The following is a 19554-nucleotide window of genomic DNA, read 5'->3' on the forward strand; positions in this document are numbered from 1 at the left end:
GAGGGGGACCGTCACGCCAGTCTCCAGTAGGATGAATATTTTGTCTTCTATATTTCTTATTGTAACAAGGTGATGCAATGTTCCCTATGATGACTGGGTTTCACTGCTCTGATTGACAATTTCCATTGGAATGGGTCAGGGTATGACCCTAATTTTAACTGTACTAAGTTGTTTGTTATTAGAAAAACTGTAAAAATAAAGTTTGTAAAAAAAAAATAAATCTGAAAGGTATTTTGTGACACTGGCAACTTTAAAGGGATGGAATATATTAATCCGTAGAGGACCCGGCCAATTTCAATTTTTGCGTTTTCGTTTTTTTCCTCCTTGTGCTTAAAAGGCCATAGCACAACGTCCCGGAGGAGCGATCCTCCCCACTAGACACCAAGGAATGGCTGCATCAAGTAATCGGATGCAGCTGTCAACTTTGACAGCTGCATCCGATTACTGTATTAGTGGGCTACGAGCGGCACCCGGGACTGCAGCGGTTCAGAGCACGGCCAGTCACTGACAGTCTGCTTAGCCAATCACATGCTGCGGTGGAAGAGTGCAGTAATTGGCTGAGCGGGCTGTCAGCCTAAGTGCAATGGAAGGAGATACCCTGGCCTGATATGCTAGTTTTCTTACACATCATGAAAGCCAGGTGAGTGTGCATTACTTACCTGGAGAAGAGATGGCAGTAGGAAGCACTATGAAGGCAGTGTGATGCTATGGGCAATGTTCTGCAGAGAAACCTTGGTTGCTGGCATTCATGTTGATGTAACTTTGACATGTACCACCTATCATAACATTGTTAGAGTTTAAGTACCCCCCTTATGGCAACTCTATTCCCATGACAGTGGCATCTTTAAAGGGAACCAATCAGTATGATTGTGCTGTGGTAGCTTTACAGTGGGGGGAAAAAGTAGTTTTATTCCGCCATGGGTGGGAGGATGGGAACGGCAACTGGTTATCTGGGTGGGGAGCCTTCAGTGCCTAGTCAAGGCTGTCTGCCTGTTGGCCTGCCGTGCGGGGTTGATTGACAGTGAGACTGGTTAGTGGTCTCTCTGCCTGTCAATAATCCCTGCACTACGCGCTGACAGGAAAAGAGCCGTAACTACTCACGGGCGGCTCCCCACCCAGATGACCAGTTACCGCCCCTCTCGTCTTTGTGCAGTCTTTATTACAGTGGAGCAAAGTGAAGACAGGTTTGCTGACTCCATTATAACCTATGAAGGGGGGAGGGGCTGAGGGGATGAGTAAGCAGGAAAAGGAGAGAAACAGCCCTGCCATTTGGAGACTATCTGGGCACATAAAACGCTGGATTCAGAGATCCCAAAGATCACTGCTAGTCTGGAAACTTGGTAAGAGAATATTGCAAGATGTAATGTTTTGCAGGGCTGCCTTTTCTCCTCTCCCTGCTCACTCATCCCCCTCGGTCCCTCCCCTCTCCATAGACCATAATGGACACAGAAACCCTGCTTCTCCTGAAATGTGGGGGGAGGCTGCAAAACAGATGTTTGAGTACAGAAGGAAACTATTTTGCTTAATAAAACATATTACAGAGTTTCTTAAAATAGTTTATACTGTTGATATTTATTGGTTTTTGAAAAGTGACATTTAAGTGACTTTAACCCCTTAACGACATCGGGCGTAAACTTGCGCCCTGGTACTTGGCGCATCAGGGCGTAAATTTACGCCCGATGTTTCCCCGATCGCTGCGTGTTCACACACAGCGGTCGGGGAAGATGGCCTGCTATAAATCATAGCAGGCCATCTTAGCTTCACGGCACGGGGGGTGGTTAACACCCCCCGTGCTTACGATCGCCGTTATAGGCTGATCAATTCAGATCAGCCAATAGCGGCGATCGGAACCTTTCCGGGTCATCGGCGACCCGATGACCCGGAAAAAAATGGCGGTCGGTGCTGTCCGAGGACGGCACCGACCGCCATTACTGTAAAAAGTAATGGTGATCGCCGTGCCACCGGCCCGATCGCCGTGAACGGCCGCCCGGCCGTTCACGGCGATCGGGCCGGTGGCACGGCGATCAGAGTCCCACAAAATAGTAAATACCTGCCCTGGACCCCTCAGCTAGGTAGCCGAGGGGTCCAGAGCAGGTATTTGTACATTACTCACCTGTCCCGGGCTCCTGATCGGCGTCTTCCGGGTTCGCGGCATCCTCGTCTTCGTTCGGGTCTTCGGCTTCTTCCGTGACGTCACGTTCGGCTTCTCTCGGCTATTTTCGGCTCCAGCGTCGGCTCTTTCCGTATTTTGCGCTCTGCTGCCCTCTAGCGGCTGATATGTGTAATACACTTATCAGCAGCTACAGGGATGTTCAGAATGTAGAAATTTTATTTTTTTTTTTCAATTTTTTTTTTTTCTATTTTCCGCACCCTATCGCCGCTGAGTGTTGATCAGCATCGCACGAAAGTGCGCTGCTAATCAGCAACTCCTCCTTTTTGGCGTAGGGTGTTTTTTTTTTCTATATTCTACTGCCACAGTCTGCTAATAAGTGCCGCACATAAGTGTGGCATTTATCAGCAACTCCTTTGTTGGCGTAGGTTTTTTTTTTATACTTACTGTAAAAAAACACGTAAAAAACACTACATTACACCACACTACATTGAATAAAGTTTGACACTACACCACTACATACCCCATATACCAATCCCTGTATACAAATGGCCCCCAGGGTGTTTTCGGCGTCAGAGGGATACGTTATTATTACCTCCGACACCGAAACAGCCAGTGAGGATGAATGGGGGGGATCCTTCTTTCCTCCATTCATCCTCATCATCCTCATCATCCAGTGACGTATCTGGGGGTAGCGTAGCGTACGCTGCCCCCCAGACACGTCTTTTCCGCCAGTACCGTCCCAATAAGAGATGGCGGTATGGTGTGAAATTCTACAAACTGTGTGAGCGTACCTCAGGGTACACTTACAGATTTCGGGTACGTGCACACTGCGGAATGGCAAAGGATAACCCTTTGTGCATTCCGCAGCTGGCACCCACCGGCGGACTGATGGAGGCGCGTGTCTCCACCCGTGTCATAGACTCCATTCTATGCACGGGCGGATTCCATCGTCCATCCAAAGAATGAACACGTTGGACGGAGAGCGGAATCCGCCCGTGCATAGAATGGAGTCTATGACACGTGTGGAGACGTGCGCCTGCATCAGTCCGCCGGAGGGTGCCAACTGCGGAATGCATGAAGGGTTATCTGTCGCGATTCCGCAGTGTGCACTTACACTTAGAGTGTATGTAGGAAGGGACACCCGAATGCAGCCCCCAGATGCCCCCTCCCCCCCCCCATCCTCGGAGTTAGTGGGGAGATCGTTTGGGAACTGATCTTCCCACTGCTGGATAAAGGTTACCACCTGTACGGGGATAACTTTTATACCAGCACCCCCTCTTCTGGTCCCTCGCTGCCCGAGCTACTGTAGCTTGCGGCACGATCCGAACATATCAGAAGCAGTAATAGAGCCCTAATATTTAGCAGCCATGGAGCGGACCCAGCGCTTCTGGATATGAGGGACCCCGTATCGCACCAGGGCAACATTTTCCAGGTGACGTCCCCCACACTGGAAAACAGGAGACCCCAGAAGAAGTGCAGAGTGTGGCGTAACAGGGGGATCAGGAAGGACGCCATTTTCCCGTGTGACACCTGTCCTGATCACCCCGGCCTCTGCATACTGGATCGCTTCAAGGCGCACCACACGTCACTGGGGTTCTACATTATCTAAATTCTGTCCCTTATTCCTATTTCAGGGGTCACGTTGATCCAGGGATTATTCTGATTGCCATTATGGAGTCGGGAAGGAATTTTTCCCCTGTGATGAGGCTACTGTCGTCTGCCTTACGAGGGTTTTTTTTTGCCTTCCTCTGGATCAACACAGGTTGAGTTTGATGGACACCTGTCATTTCCAACCTTATAAACTAATAATTGGCCTAATACCCCCAAATAAATTAGAATTGTCCCTTTTCCCCAGCTAAGTAGGTATGGCCACCATTCCCATTAGAGGATGCCATGATGCAATTACAAAGCCTCTGTGCGGCCAGGACAGTAGAAACCCCCCACAAGTGACCCCATTCTGGAAACTACACCCCAAAAGGAATCTAAGAAGGGGGGCAGCGGGGATATGGCCCCCTGGTGACGGCCACATTTGGGACGTGAAAATGAAAAAAATTGTATTTTTTATTTTCTCGGCACATGTTCTACGTAAGTGCCCGTCACCAGTGGGGTCCATATGCTCACTGCACCCCTTGTTAGATTCCTTATGGGGTGTAGTTTCCAGAATGGGGTCACTTGTCGGGGGTTTCTACTGTCCTGGCAGCACAGGAGCTTTGTAATTGCGACATGGCCTTCATCCTCCATTCCAGCCTCTAAATGGCGCTCTGTCCCTTTGGTGACATGCCCTGTGCCCATATGGCACATTATGCCCACATGTGGGGTATTTTCGTACTCAGGGGACACTACCCTACACGTTTTGTGTTCATTTTCTTTTTTAACCCCTTGTGGAAATGGAAAAAAATCAAGGCTAGACCAACATTTAGTGTAATTTTTGTAAAATTTTTACTCTAAATCATTAATCTTGTCATGTTTTTTCATTTTCACAAGGGGTTAAAAGTTAAAAAAAACATTTAATGTGTAGCGCAATTTCCCCCGAGTCCGTAAATACCCCACATGTGGACATAAAGCACCATGCGGGTGCAGGGTAAGCCTCCGAAGGTAAGGAGCACCATTTCGTTTTTGAAGGCTGGATTTGGATGGAATGGATTTTGAGGGGCCATGTTGCATTCAAAAGGCCTCTGTGTTGCCAAGACAGTTGAAACCCCCCACAAGTGACCCCATTATGGAAACTACACCCCTCAGGGAATGTAACAAGGGGTGTAGTGAGCATATGGACCCCACTGGTGACGGGCACAAATGTGGAACAATGTGGCGTGAAAATGAAATATTACATTTTTTACACTATAATGTTGGTTTAGCCTTGAATTTATCATTTTCACAAGGGGTTAAAAGAGAAAAAAACACACAATATGTGTAGAGCAATTTCCCCCGAGTCCGTAAATACCCCACATGTGGACATAAAGCGCCATGTGGGCGCAGGGCAAGCCTCCGAAGGGAAGGAGCGCCATTTGGATTTTGGAGGTTGGATTTGGCTAGAATGGATGATGAACGCCATGTCGCATTTACAGAGCCCTTGTGCTGCCAAAACACTGGAAACCCCCCACAAGTGACCCCATTCTGGAAACTGCACCCCTCAAGGAATCTAACAAGGGGTGCAGTGAGGATATGGACCCCTTGATGACGGGCACATTTGTGCCATGAAAGTGAAAAAATGATTTTTCCCTTTCACGTCACATTGTTCCACATTTGTGCCCGTCACCAGTGGGGTCCATATGCTCACTGCACCCCTTGTTAGATTCCTTGAGGGGTGTAGTTTCCAGAATGGAATCACTTGTGGGGGGTTTCCAGTGTCTTGGCAGCACGAGGGCTCTGTAAATGCGACATGGCCCTTGAAATCCTTTTCAGTGAAATTCAGCTTCCAAAAGCCAATTGGCGCTCCTTCCCTTTGGAGGCTCGTCCTGCGCCCCCTTGGCACTCTATCGCCACATGTGGGGTATTTCTGTACTCGGGAGAAACTGCGCTACACATTTTTCGTCTTTTTTTGCCTCTTATCCCTTTAAGAAAATGAAAAATTGAAGGCTAGAACGTTTTAGTGTAAAAAATAAATTTTTCTTTTTTCACGCCATATTGTTCGGAAAATCTGTGAAGCACCTGTGGGGTCCAGATGCTCACCGCACCCCTTGTTACATTCCTTGAGGGGTGTAGTTTTCTAAATGGTGTCCCTTTAGGGGTGTTTTTTAGGTTTTGACACCCCAGAGCCTCTGCCAACCTGAAGTGGTACAGTCAAAAATGACCAAATATAACGGAGGCGTTGAAATTCACTAGGCGCTCCCTTATATCTGAGGCTTGTGGTTGCGTCAAATAGCGCAATAGGGCCACATATGGGGTATTTCTATAAACTGCAGAAACGGGGCAATAATTATTGGGGTGCATTTCTCTGGTAATAGGTTTATAATTATGAAAAATATTGGATTACAATAAAATCTCTGCACAGAAAATTAAAATTTTCAAATTCCTTACACACTTAGCTTTTATTTCTGTGACTCCCCTAAAGGGTTAAAACACTTTCTGGATGTGCTTTTGCAGAGTTTGGGGGGTGCAGTTTCTGAAATGGGGTGCTTTGTGGGGCTTTCTAACATACAGGCCCCTCAAATACACTTTAAATCTGAACAGGTCCCTAAAAATATCTGATTTTGAAATTTTACTGAAAATTTGGAAATTTGCTGCTAATGTTTTAAGCTTCCTATCGTCTAAAAAAAATGAAAGATAGTTTAATAAATGCCGCCAACATAAAGTAGACATGTTGCTAATGCTATTTAATATATAATTTATGTGGTATAACCACTTTCTGTATACGCAAAGAAGTTTCAAAGTTGGAAAAATGCATTTTTTCACATTATTTGGTTTTTTTTCATAAAGATTTGTTATGAGTATCGACTCCAATTTACCAGAAATGTAAAGTACAATATGTCACGAGAAAACAATCTCAGAATCAGCCGGATAGGTAAAAGCATCCCGAAGTTATTAATGACTAAAGTGACACTGGTCATATTCATAAAATTTGTCTCTGTCATTAAGGCCATTTCAGGCTCTGTCCTTAAGGGGTTAAATTCTTCAGATTTCTATCTGATCAAGCATCTGTGGGAAGTGAAATTCATGGTGACCACACAACTTACTAGTAATAGGTTCTTCTTCAGAGGTTTTGTCAAGTCCATGCCTCATTGGCCCAGATCTGTTTTGACAGTATGAAGGGGACCTAAAAAATATCTATGCCTGATTAGTAAATAGTTTATTAATTAGCTTTTAATATTTTTTAGCAGTTAAAGACTATATAAGAAAGTTGGGTGTTGGTTGCTAATTCTACTAGTGCACCAAAGTAAATTTTTGACATGACCCTAACTGGTAAGAGAATAAGACAGATGGCTTCAGAACAGTGTGCCACCCAGATGTTACCCTATGACAGTGTGCTACCTAGAGATGCCTCATAACTGTATTCAGCTACTTATGACCGCACAAATACCCATCTCAGATGCCCTAATAATGACACTTAAGAAATTGCCTAATAAATATGTGCAACAGATAACAGCTGCAGTGAACAACATGTAGTCTAAATTCATATATACATGTGATCTACACTTGGACTTTGTAAAAGCAATGGCAAATGACTTACTTTTGTTTATCTATCAAATAGTTTTGGAGATGACAATTCCCCTTTTGGGTAGGTTCACACGTACTGTATCCGCAGCAGCAGAATTCACGATGCGAGTTTGCAGTGAAATCCGTTGCAGATACATTCACTGAGATTCCATACTCGCAGCGGGATTGTCATCCCACTGTGAGTATGTAAAAGTCATCCCCTTAGTCAGCCCCCAGTGCATACATTACCAGGACCATGCTCCAGCTTGCTTCGGGGGTCCCAGCATCTTCTGTCACTCAGCCAATCAGTGCGCTGCCCTGCCACCTGGGGCCGCGGGGGGTTAAGGCGGCTGACCTTTTCAAACCCACAGCAGGATGACAATCCCGCTGTGGGTATGGAATCTCATTGAAATGACAATGAAGGGATCTGCAGCGGATTTTGTTGCGAACTTGCAGCGTGAAATCCACTTCAGATATGGTAAGTGTGAACCCGGCCTAAAGGTCAATTATGATGTGGATTCTGCATAAGTGTTTTTTAAGGGGTATTCCTATCTCAACTTTTAACCACCTAGTGCCTTTCCAGTCTTTGTGGCCACCATAGGTGGTTTGGAAGCTGAAAATAGATAGCAATTTGCTTAAGTCCTATTTACTTTAGGAGTTGTGCAAATGGCGTAGTCCTACAAGCAAATTGCACAACTTGCCCGCTTCGGCTGCTTGGAACAACCCTGTCAGGCCTACTGCACATGTCAGTGGCCATTTTTATGGTCAGGAAATATTGATCCTAAAGCCTTTCAGGAGGCTTCAGGAAACCGGTATTTCCTGACCGTAAAAACTAAAGTAAAAAAATGGCTCCTTGCCCAATGAAACACAATGTCATTTCATGCCATGGCACTATGATTAGGAGCAGATACATTTTTTTTTTAAATTGTTTATTTTGAAAGTTTTTAAATAGTACAACACAAGGAATAAACCCAGAGATAATCCAGGTAACAAGGGCCTCAAGGCCTGTATAACTTATATATAGATCATAGAACAGCCATGCTGCTCCACGTCAGCAAATGAACATCAACATTCCAACTGGGGAAAAATAAGACAAAGACAAGACCACCACAGACAGGCGGGTAGAAGAAAAAGAAAAAAGAAAAGGGGGGGGGGGGGGGCGGGGGAACAACCTAGGGAACAAAAAGAGCATGTAGTAACTCAAGGAACAGGTGCAACCGTTTGCCTATTATGAAATAAGTCATAGTATGTGTCCCACAAAATCCAGATTTGTTGACATTTCTCCATCCGAAGCTCTTGTGCCGCCGACATGAACTCTTGTCGTCTAACCTCCTGAATGCGGTTCACCAACTCGATCGCTGAGGGAATCAAAGGTTGTCTCCAGTATTTGGCTAACAGACATTTTGCAGCGGTTAATATGTGAAGGAGCAGTCTGGCTGAGGACCTCGGCATAGTTTTAGGTGGGACATTGAGAATATAGGTCACCGGGTCCTGGGGTAAGACTCTACCCAGTACTGCTGCCAATAAACCTTGTATTCCCTCCAAATAAGGAGAAAGCTTAGGGCACTATCAGAAGATGTGCTGTAGGGTCCCCACCGCCCCCAAACATCTCCAGCATACTGAAGGGGCGTCAGGGTAAAGCCGATGGAGGAACTCAGGGGGTATGATACCAAAAGAACAGTATTTTATATTGGTTCTTAGGAGCAGATACATTTAAAGGGCCAGGTGCATCACCCAGCGGCACTTGCCTGGTGCTCACACTGGCCTAGGATGGCAAGCATCGCATCCAGAATTCTGGAAGCTCCCATAGGATTCTATGGGGCATTCGTGCCAGAATTCCAGACAAATATAGAACATGTCCTATATTTTCCAGCACATCTAACATCTAAAAGTGCAGTGCATGTGCAGTGCATCTGAACAATGCACCAAACCAGAACAGAACAAAGTAACATGCATATAACCAGTTGTATCTTTATTCCATAACAATCCTTATAATAAACAATCCATTGGCAGACATGAAAAAAAGTTAAAACATGTCCATGTCTACATTAGAAACAATTAAAGGGGGGCTGGACCGGATGTTGGAGTGAGCGGTCGCACAGCTCTGAGCTCCGCCAGGGGGACGCTGGAAAACGGGGGGTAACTTCAACACCCGCACTCTGAACTGCTCCAAATGTGTTCAGGAGGGGATCGCTTTCCACCGGCCCCCTAGACGCTTTTCTGACAGGAGACGGAGGGAACCGAAAATCCAAGATGGCGCCGGCAGCGTGGCGCACAGCTGCGCTACCTGAGGGCTCTCCCTCTTCATCCCCGGCATATTCTGGCGGCAGTCAGCACTCGCACAGGTTGGATGGGAGACGGGCAGTATTGGAGAGGGACCCCCCTACCCACCCTGCATCGCCACCGCCGAAGCAGTCATTTTCTGCAGTAGTCCGCTCCAACATGGAGCAGGAGGTAATAGCTGCCTCGCCAGGAGCCTCAGGGGCTGCAGCCCCCCCAGCCTCATCTACTCCTGTATCTGAAGACCCCCCTCCGGATAGGGAGCTACCTCCACTCCCTCAAAGGCAGCAAGGAAGGAACAAAGGTAACCCTGTCTTTCATCCATCCAAACCCCTTTCCCCATTGCCTCACTGGTTCTTACAGGACACAGGGGATGGTGCTCATATGTCCAAACATGCTAAACTAACAGGGGCACAGACTGATTCTTGGTGGTCTAACAGATCCCCTGCCTTTATTTAAATAAATAAATAAATAAATTTAAAAAAACGCTCAGGGTCCCCCCTATTTTTATAACCAGCCGGGTTAAAAACCAAACGACAGCAGCCTGGTAACACCAGGGTGGGAAGAGCCATTGGTTTAGGCCCTCCCCAGACTAAATCTTACCAGCCTGCCGCCGCCCGGTCCAGGAGTGCCAATTTTGACGCTCCGGGACCACTGGCACCCGGCTCTTCCCAGTACCCCTGGTGGCATTGGGTACTGGGGTAATAGGGGGTTAGTGTTAGCCATTTTATACCGGCTAACACTAGGCCCCAACTTAGTAATGGATACCGTCTATTAGACGGCTTCCACTACTAAGTCTATAAAGTAAAGAAATAAAGACAAGACACAAGTTAAAAAAATTTTTTATTCAAATAAAAACACCCCCACACCCCTCATTGACCATTTTATAAAAAAAAAAACATTAAAAAAACGCTGGTCATCGATGTAGTCCACGGAATCCGACGTAATCCACAGGATACCGATATCTGAAAAACAAAAAGGGAGAAACACACAAAAAACACACAAACAGGAGCACAACACCCATCATTGTGAGCGGTGTTGTGCTCCTTACAGTATGCAGCATCTTTACAGATCGCTGCTTACAGTCTGGTCCCCAAGGGGTTAAGGGAGGATGTATTGCATCCCCCTTAACCCCTTGGGGGCCAGACTGATGTCAGACTGCAACCATCCCAGCAAGGAAGGGGTTAAATGACCCCCCCTTCCTTGCTGGGAGGGGTGCAGTGCTGGGGAGGGGGTGGGGAGAGCTCTATACTCACCCCGATGTTTCCTCTTCGCTGGTCCGCAGCACAATGAAGTCACTGTACTGCGGACCAGCTTATTATATGTGCGCTCAGCCGATCAGCCAATCAGCTGAGCGCACATATAATTCTAAATGTTTCTTCTAATAATGCTATTGTGATAACATAATTAGAAGAAACATTTGATGTTTTCATTAAAGTAAAGTGATGATTAGTACAGAATGCTCTATTGCCGGCAATATGAATTAACGGCTTATGGAGCTTCCTGTACTAATTAATATTTAATTAAGAAAACACATTTTCGATGTCAAAAAATATATATATATATATAAATATACATTTATTTATATATCTATTTATTTTAACAGTATATTTAATTGCAAAATGATGGATTAGTTTAAATTTAATTAGTGAACAACGAGAGGCACTTTATTACAACGAAAATGTGTTTTATTATTTTAATAGATTAACCATGAGAGACATCGGCATACTGCAGAGGATCGCAAACCCCGGTAATAGCAATTCATGTAAACTGTGTTCCCTGCTTTCCCAGATGCATCCAGAGGTGTTTGCATCACTTTCTTAAGATTTTATTTGTTGTTTTTAGTTGAACCAGATTTCCAAGTAAATGACCGTATGTTTTGAGCCGCATGTCTATTTTTTCCCACGGCCGGAGTTTCATCCGCACATTTACAGCCGCATAAAAAATACAGCCGCACAGTTACATAGTGTGAACCAAGCCTAAAGATGATTTTAAGTTCCTCATACAAGAGGTTCGGGCTTGTAGATCTAAAATAACAGCAGTCAGAAAGGACCTGCACCATATTGCACAAAGAGTGGACAATATTGAAGAAGAACATGATGCTACCAGAGCATATGTGGCGGACATGCATACTACTGTGACGGCTTAACATGATGCACTTTGTAAATATCAGCGCCACCTGGAAGATTTGGACAACCGGGGGCACAGGCATAACATCAGAGTGAGGGGGGTGCCCGAGGCAGAGGGAGAAGAGGATGCGCACGCAACCCTTACAACCCTTTTCAATACAGTCCTTTCGGCTCCTGCAGATAATGTTATTTAAATGGACCGTGCGCACAGGGCCTTGTGCCCGAAGGATAAAACGTCGCAACCCAGAGATAATTTGTTGTATAACTGATTATGCACTGAAGGAGCCTATAATGGCGAAAGCGAGGGGCCTGGACCGCATTGAGTTTGCAGATGCCCCTGTTCAACTAATGGCGGACCTCTCCTGGGTCACTCTGCAGAAGAGACGTTTGCTACGCCCCCTTCTACAATTGCTCAGGGATGCTAATATCCCATATAGATGGGGCTTTCCATTTAGCCTCATAGCCCGCAGGAATGGCCGTTCAGTCACCCTCCGCACGGCAGCGGATCTTCAAGACTTCTGTGAATCCTTGGACTTGCCGGTCCCTAATTTACCTCACTGGGAGATGGTTCCTCTCCCCCCTCCACCACCTCCGGTTTGGTCACAAGTCCGATCCAGGCGTAAGATCTCAGACGAAGGACACTGCCCAGCTGGAATCCCGAGCCTCCAGACGTCAGATGCTTTGAACTACCTGGACTTAGTAGGGATGCCCTTATTTGCACAACGCTGCACTAAGATTCCCCTCCACGTTACTGCTTTTTGTTTATTATGAGTGCTTGTATTTTACAGTTTCCTTTCTTCCCCCCTCATGCTCTATAGAAAGTTATGTTGTCTGTATATGGCGTTCCCCCGGCGCCGCTGTTTATCAAAGTTACCCTCGGTTATTACCGCTGAGATTGACCCGACTCTCCCCCCTATTGCTAGGGAGTAATATACATACTTCAATTCCTACAGCTATATGGAAAAGACTCTTTTGTAGTCATTGTTCTGTTCTGGTTTGTGTTGTCTTCCCCTGTCTCCCGTATGTGTCCCCCGATGTGTACCCCCTTCACCCGATGTGTTTTCTATTTTAGTCTTGACGGAAGCTATAGCAGGGCCCTGAGAATTGTCGCTGCGAGGATACTATCATCTCGAGAGGGCCTGGACGTGTTCAGGTTTGAGTTCTTCCCTCCTCTAAGTAGGGGATATATCTGCTTGACTGCTTTAATGTTTTTGTCCCTAATAGACAGTCATGGTGCGCTTCCTTACGATTAATGTTAAAGGGTTGAACTCCATCCGTAAACGTAGGCTCCTGTTGAAGGAATTGAAGTCTGCACACCCTGATATTGTATATGTACAGGAGACGCACTATGACAGTTCAGGTTCATTTAATTTCATTAAACACAACTTTCCCACAACTTATTTGGCCTATAGAGAAGATAAACGGGGAGGTGTAGCCATATTAATAGCTAAAGATTGCCCACTCAGTCTCACAGACGGTCATTGACCCTAAGGGCCGCTACGTGATCCTGGTCGGATGTCTCATGGACTCCCCCATTATGCTCTGCAATGTGTACTGCCCTAACTCTGGGCAGATTCCTTTCCTCACCCATGTGCTGTCGAAAGTCTCCAAAATTCAGCAATCCTTAGCCTCCCCTGTGCTCCTGATCGGGGGAGACTTTAATATGCCATTTTCTCCAGGACTGGATAGACTATCTGTCCAGCAGGGACCCCCTTCATCCCCTTTAGCCAAACTCTCCCAGTGGTTTCGGCAGCTTATTCGTAGACATCATCTTTATGATCTATGGAGGATTTCCAATCCCTCAGATAAAGTGTACACATTTTATTCCTCAGTCCATTCTACGCATACGCGCATTGATTATTTTTTTCAGTAATATACTAGGTCTGAGGCTACTGGAATCCTCTGAGATCACAGGAATTACATGGTCGGATCATTCTCCAGTGGTCCTATGCCTTAAATCTCTACATACCCCCCCCCGGAGAATTTGTCACTGGAGGCTCAATGAATTTCTAGTAAAGAATCCCATACACCTTGAATCACTGAAACAGTGCCTCCGACATTATGTCACCGAGAATGAGGGGAGTGTTGGGTCTCTCTCGATCCTTTGGGAAGCCCATAAATCAATACTCCTTGGGCACTGTATAGCCCTTTCTTCTAAGTTAAAAAAAGATGCTAACATGCAGAAGCAGGAGTTGCTGGTCCAGATGCGGGCCCTTGAATGTAAATTGGCCGTCTCCCCCTCTGTCGCTGTCCTGCGTAAGTTAGTAACAGTACAGGCTCAACTGAAGGACTTGATGGTACTTCACGTGGATAAATTATTAGTATACTCCAGACATAAATATTACAACAAAGCCAATAAGGCGCATACTCTACTTGCCTCACAGCTGAGGGATGCTAAGGTTCAAGCCTCGCCTCAAGCAGTAAAGGATGCAACAGCTTGCTTACAGTATGCACCCGAACGCATAGCCGAGCTGTTTGCTGAATATTATACTCGCCTTTACTCCCTTCCCTCTGAACTACCATCAAGTCCTGACGCCCTACAACAAAGTTTGGACCAATTCCTGACATCCTGCCATTTGCCCACTGTCACAGCAAGCGATAGGGAAGAACTTAACTCCCCGATAACCCTAGAGGAGTTGCTGGAGGTGATAAAAGAGCTGCCGAAAGGGAAAGGCACCTGGCCCTGATGGGCTGACGTATATTTACTATAAGTCCCTCATAACCAAACTGGCACCCCATCTCCTGCCCCTCTATAACTTTTTTTGGTCTGGGTCTGCCTCGATATGAGTCCACCTTATCGTGGTGAGGCAGTTTACGCTGTTTGCAAATAGTAACCAAGAGACTCATTATTTTTGTGGGAATTTTTTGGGCAGTTGGGGGGGCTGCTTTTAATTATTTTCATGTCCATGGTGGGTCTGTATCTTGCTGTTGCGGTGAGCTGTTGCATTTTTCTGTGTTTTTGTGTGTTTGCAATTTGAGCCATGGCAACGTGCTCCTGCCTAGTGTGAACAGTGTTCTAGGAGAGCTGACCAAATTTTTTTCCTTTTTTTTTTTTTTTCTGGTTCTCCTATACCTGAAACTATGCTGGAATCCTTCATCACAGTAGTGCCTAAACCGGGTAAAGACCCAGCAGACTGCAGTAGCTATTGACCTATTTCACTTAATGCCGACCTTAAATTTTTACCAAATTATTAGCAAATAGACTGGGGTCACTCTTGCCGACACTCATTCATAAGGACCAAGTAGGCTTCGTAGCCTCCCAACAAGCAGGAGATAATACTAGACACACCATCGATCTTAATGAGGTACTCAACAAAACTAGATCTTCAGGCCTTCTTCTGGGTTTAGATGCGGAGAAGGCCTTTGATCGACTCAGCTGGCCCTTCATGCAGGCCACTCTTCAAGCTTTTGGTATTTCTGGCCCTTTCTTGATGGCCATTACTGCACTATATTCCACTCCTAAGGCGATGGTGCGTCTATCCCATGCGGTTTCTAGTAAGCTGTCCATTAGCAATGAAACTCGGCAGGGGTTTCCCCTGTCACCCCTTCTTTTTGACCTTTGTATAGAGCCGCTGGCGGATCAGATCAGATTATATCCCGATGTTCAAGGGATCTTGGTGCAAGATAGATAATTTAAGTTGTCCCTATTTGCAGATGATATTCTTTTAACACTGCGAAACCCACATACCTCTCTCCTCAATCTCTATAAAATTTTTGAGCACTATGGGAAACTTTCTGGTTATACAATTAACCAGACGAAAACGGAGGCACTCTCTAATTATCTACCCACAGTAGTTGTGGACACCCTGAGGGGTTCTTACCCATTTCTATGGCAGGATAAATCGCTAAGGTACCTGGGGACTAATATTACTGCAACCTTTTGTACCCTATACAAGGCCAATTTTGTCCCTCTTTTCAAAGAAATTTCCGGCCTAGTCGCTAAATGGGCATCTCTCCCTCTGTCATTAATTGGTAGGATAACAGCAGTGAAAATGTCCATCTTACCCAAAATTCTATACCTAATGGAGACCCTCCCCATACCTATTGCCCGATCTGCTCTGAAAAAAGTCCAGTCTACTTGGTTTATTTGGAATAGGGGTCGGCATAGGATCCCTAACTCAGTTATGCTCTCCAAAACCACTAGAGGGGGCATGGGAGTGCCGGATTTGTTCCGCTATTACTTGGCGACGCACTTGCGGCGGGTTCCCTCCTGGACGGCCCTCCAGGCCTTCTCCAGATGGTTTGAAATTGAAAAGTTGTGGCTAGCCCTGGTCCATCCAGGCGTTTTGCTGTGGGCTCCGTCGGTGGAACATTCTGGGCCCGCGCTTTTAGGCCCTATGAAACTAACAAGGGAGGTCTGGATTGGAGCTAACAGTTTGTTCCCATTGAGATCCTTCCGAACACCGCTGGTCCCTATCCTCTACAACCCTTCTATTCCTGAAAGTATGATGGGCCACATGATTAGACCCTGGCAGGCAGCAAAGATCTTCCTTCTGGCGGATGTGGTCGATGTCTTTCAGAGGAAACTTTTACCTTGGGACCAAGTTGAGGGACAGATATTCTCTTCCTCCTCAAGCACGTCCCTATTATACTGTACTGGCCCGTTGGGTGGAGGATCTCTATGGGACTGAACCGGTCTCTAAGCCAACTTCGTTTGAATGGTTATGTAAATGCGCAGTGTCCACCAGAGGCATGATCTCTGATATCTACACTCTTCTTGCACCTCCGCTGGATGCCCCTGCTTCCAAACATAAATATATGTCTACATGGGAGGCCTATTTAGGTAGGGAACTCCCAGGCGAGATATGGAGTATAGTTTGGTCCAAAGCGGCCAAATCCTCATCGTGTGTGGCTTACAAGGAAAATCAATACAAGATATTGCTATTCTGGTACCATACTCCTGACTCCTGACCGTATCTTCCCTCAGGTTTCAGAGGTGTGTTGGCGGTGCTCTAGGGATTGGGGGACCCTACCCCATATATTCTGGGACTGCTCGATTTTGCAAAATTACTGGCGGATGGTTAAGGACCTTCTTATGACTGTTCTATCATTGGACCTACCCTTAGACCCAGCTCAATATATACTTAATATTCCTCTTAAGAATTTAAATAAGCAAAAGGCTAAATTACTTCTACATCTTACAGCAGCTAAATGCCTGATAGCAGGTATGTGAAAGTCAGTGGTCCCCCCGTCCCGAGAGCAACTCCTGGCTAAAGTTATGGACATCCGCCGCATGGAGTACTTAACGGCCCCCATGTAGACAAATTTAGGAAGATATGGGATCTGTGGGATGTGGCCTTCCCTTCATCTTAACACAGCTCGGGTGACCCTCTCCCCCTTCCTTCCCTTCCCTGGTTTCCCTCTCTGTGTATTGTTGTCTTGTCATGTATGTTGGTCTTTGATTTCCCCAGTTGGTTTGTATTTTAGGATAGTATGTTCTGCGATGACCCACGTTAGGTGCCCCCCAATAAGTTGTTAAAGTTTAGATGTATGACCTCGCCAGCTCTGACACTGAATGCATCTCTATATTTGGGGAGCCGATCCTGGCACATAAGTTTCTCAGGTCCATCTGTTGAGGTGCATCATATATATTTGAGAACATTGTACCGACATTATCATTGCTGATGTTTTAGGATGTGCTATGATACTTTGTTGGCAGGATTACTTGGACTGACTATTGTTTTTGTTAATATGCTAACTGGAGTGTGCCCTCCGGGAATCTGCTTGACTCCGTCAGTGTCTTTTGTGTTATATTAATGTCATAAAATGGAAAATGTAAAAACAGTTTAAAAAAAAAAAAGAAACAATTAAAAAGCAAAAATCTGCCTTGCCCTGTTATAAATAAAGCAACAGGCATAGTGGCGGACTGGGCCCCCGGAGGATCCTCCGGTAGGCCCCAGCCCGACATGCAGGTGGCACCCTCACTTACCCAGTCAGGTAACAGCATCAGTGTTCAGGGTCATTTAACCCCTTCCTTTCTGGAGCAGGTCAGGGCCGTTTTAACAGACTGGTGGGCCTGGTGCAAAGCCCTCAAGAGTGCCCCCCCCCTTCCTTTTTTGGCTCCTCCCCTCACCCAGCGTTATCAGAATCGGTGCTCCACACACAGTATAATGCCCTAAAAGTGCCAATGATGCCATTACATAATACCGCCACACCATGACCACTATAACTACAACCCTATAACAGAGTTCAGTTACATCCAGTGACTCACAGGAGGTGTCTTCGCTCATCAGTCTTTCACCTTTTCTTTTTATTCTCCATCCAGCGTGGGACACCTTGAAGTCTTCTCCTGGCTGTGAATCCTCTCTCCAGAATCTGCCAAAGAAATATTTTAGGCTCCAACACATACAGTAGTTAGGTCCCCTATATAGTAGTTACTATAAAAGTTACTCCCCTCTGTGCCCCAATAGTTTTAAGGTGTCCCTGTGTCCCCACTTAATAATTAGGTATGCTTTGTGCCTTAGTTTAGTAGTAAGGTCGCTATATATTATAGGCCCCTCTGTGCAGTCCCCATATAGCATCAGGCCCCTCTGTGCAGTCCCAATGTAGTATAGACCCCGTGTACTGCTCCCAGTTTTTAAGACCGCTATGTGCTGCCCACAGTAGTATATACCCCTTGTGTGCAGCCTTCAGTAGTATATAGACCCCTGTGTGCAATGCCCAGTAGTATATGGACCCCATTGTGCTGTGCCCAGTAGTATATAGACCCCCTGTGTACTGCCCCCAGTAGTATATAGAACCCTTGTGTGCTGCCCCCAGTAGTATATTGAGCCCCTGTGTGCTTCCCCCTGTTGTATATAGACCCCCTCTGTGCTCCCCCAGTTATATATAGACCCCCAGTGTAATCCCCCAGTTAAATATAGCCTCACTGTGTGCTCCCCAAGTTATATAGCCCCCGTGTGCTCCCCCAGTAGCATATAGCACTCCTATGCGCTCCCTCAGTAATATATAGCCCCCCTGTGCGCTCCCCCGATAGTGTATAGCACCCTGTGCGCTCCCCTGGTAGTATATAGCCCCCGTGTGCTCCCACAGTAGTATATAGCCCTGCCGTGCACTCCCCCAGTAGTATATAGCTCCCCTGTGCGCTCCCCCAGTAGTATATAGCCCCCCATGTACGCTCTTCCAGTCATATAGACCCCTGTGCTCCCCCTCCAATATAGCATATAACATAAAAAAAAGAAACACTTATACTCAACTGGGTTCACACGTCTCCCCTACTCTTCACTCTCGTGGCTGCAGGCAGTTGTCACTCAAGCGTTGGCACCACAAGGAGAGAGCAGCCTCTTGTAACCACAGGCAAAGCACTGCCTGTGGCCACACGAGTGACTGACAGGGAGGGAGCCATCTGCATCTGCACCAATGCAGGTGCACTTGGGTCAGCATTTTGACCTGAACGCGGAGTTCAGCATTGAAGTCCATGTTCAGGGAAAAACGCCCACCCAAAAAATGGCCAAAGTTGCAAAATCACACATAAAGGCAAAATCGCAGCAAAAACGCCACAGAAAAACCTATATGGCAGGGCACCCTGAATGTTTAGCTAATAAATTGTATGTTTTTGCTTTTGTTCTTTTATTTTACCAATTCATATGTAATGAATGAGTTCAGAGTCTAATAATGTGTAACATCAAATATAACTTAGATGGTAGGGACACCTTTCTCTGTACTCAAGTAACAAAGTACAGTAATAGAATCAAATATTGGTTCTTTGAACTTTCCTGAACTTGGATATAAAAAGCAAGGATTAAAGTGAATAAACCCTTTTAATACCATGTGCTTAAGCTTGTAGGCCATCTGATAAGGATGCTGGAACGTATACATAGAAACCAGGGGCTTATGGTTTACCATTTATAGACTTTTCTTGTCAGTGAGCATGAGGCCTCCATTAAAATTGTGTAAGGC

Source organism: Dendropsophus ebraccatus, chromosome 2 (assembly GCF_027789765.1).
Source record: "Dendropsophus ebraccatus isolate aDenEbr1 chromosome 2, aDenEbr1.pat, whole genome shotgun sequence".
Taxonomy (NCBI): Eukaryota; Metazoa; Chordata; class Amphibia; order Anura; family Hylidae; genus Dendropsophus; species Dendropsophus ebraccatus.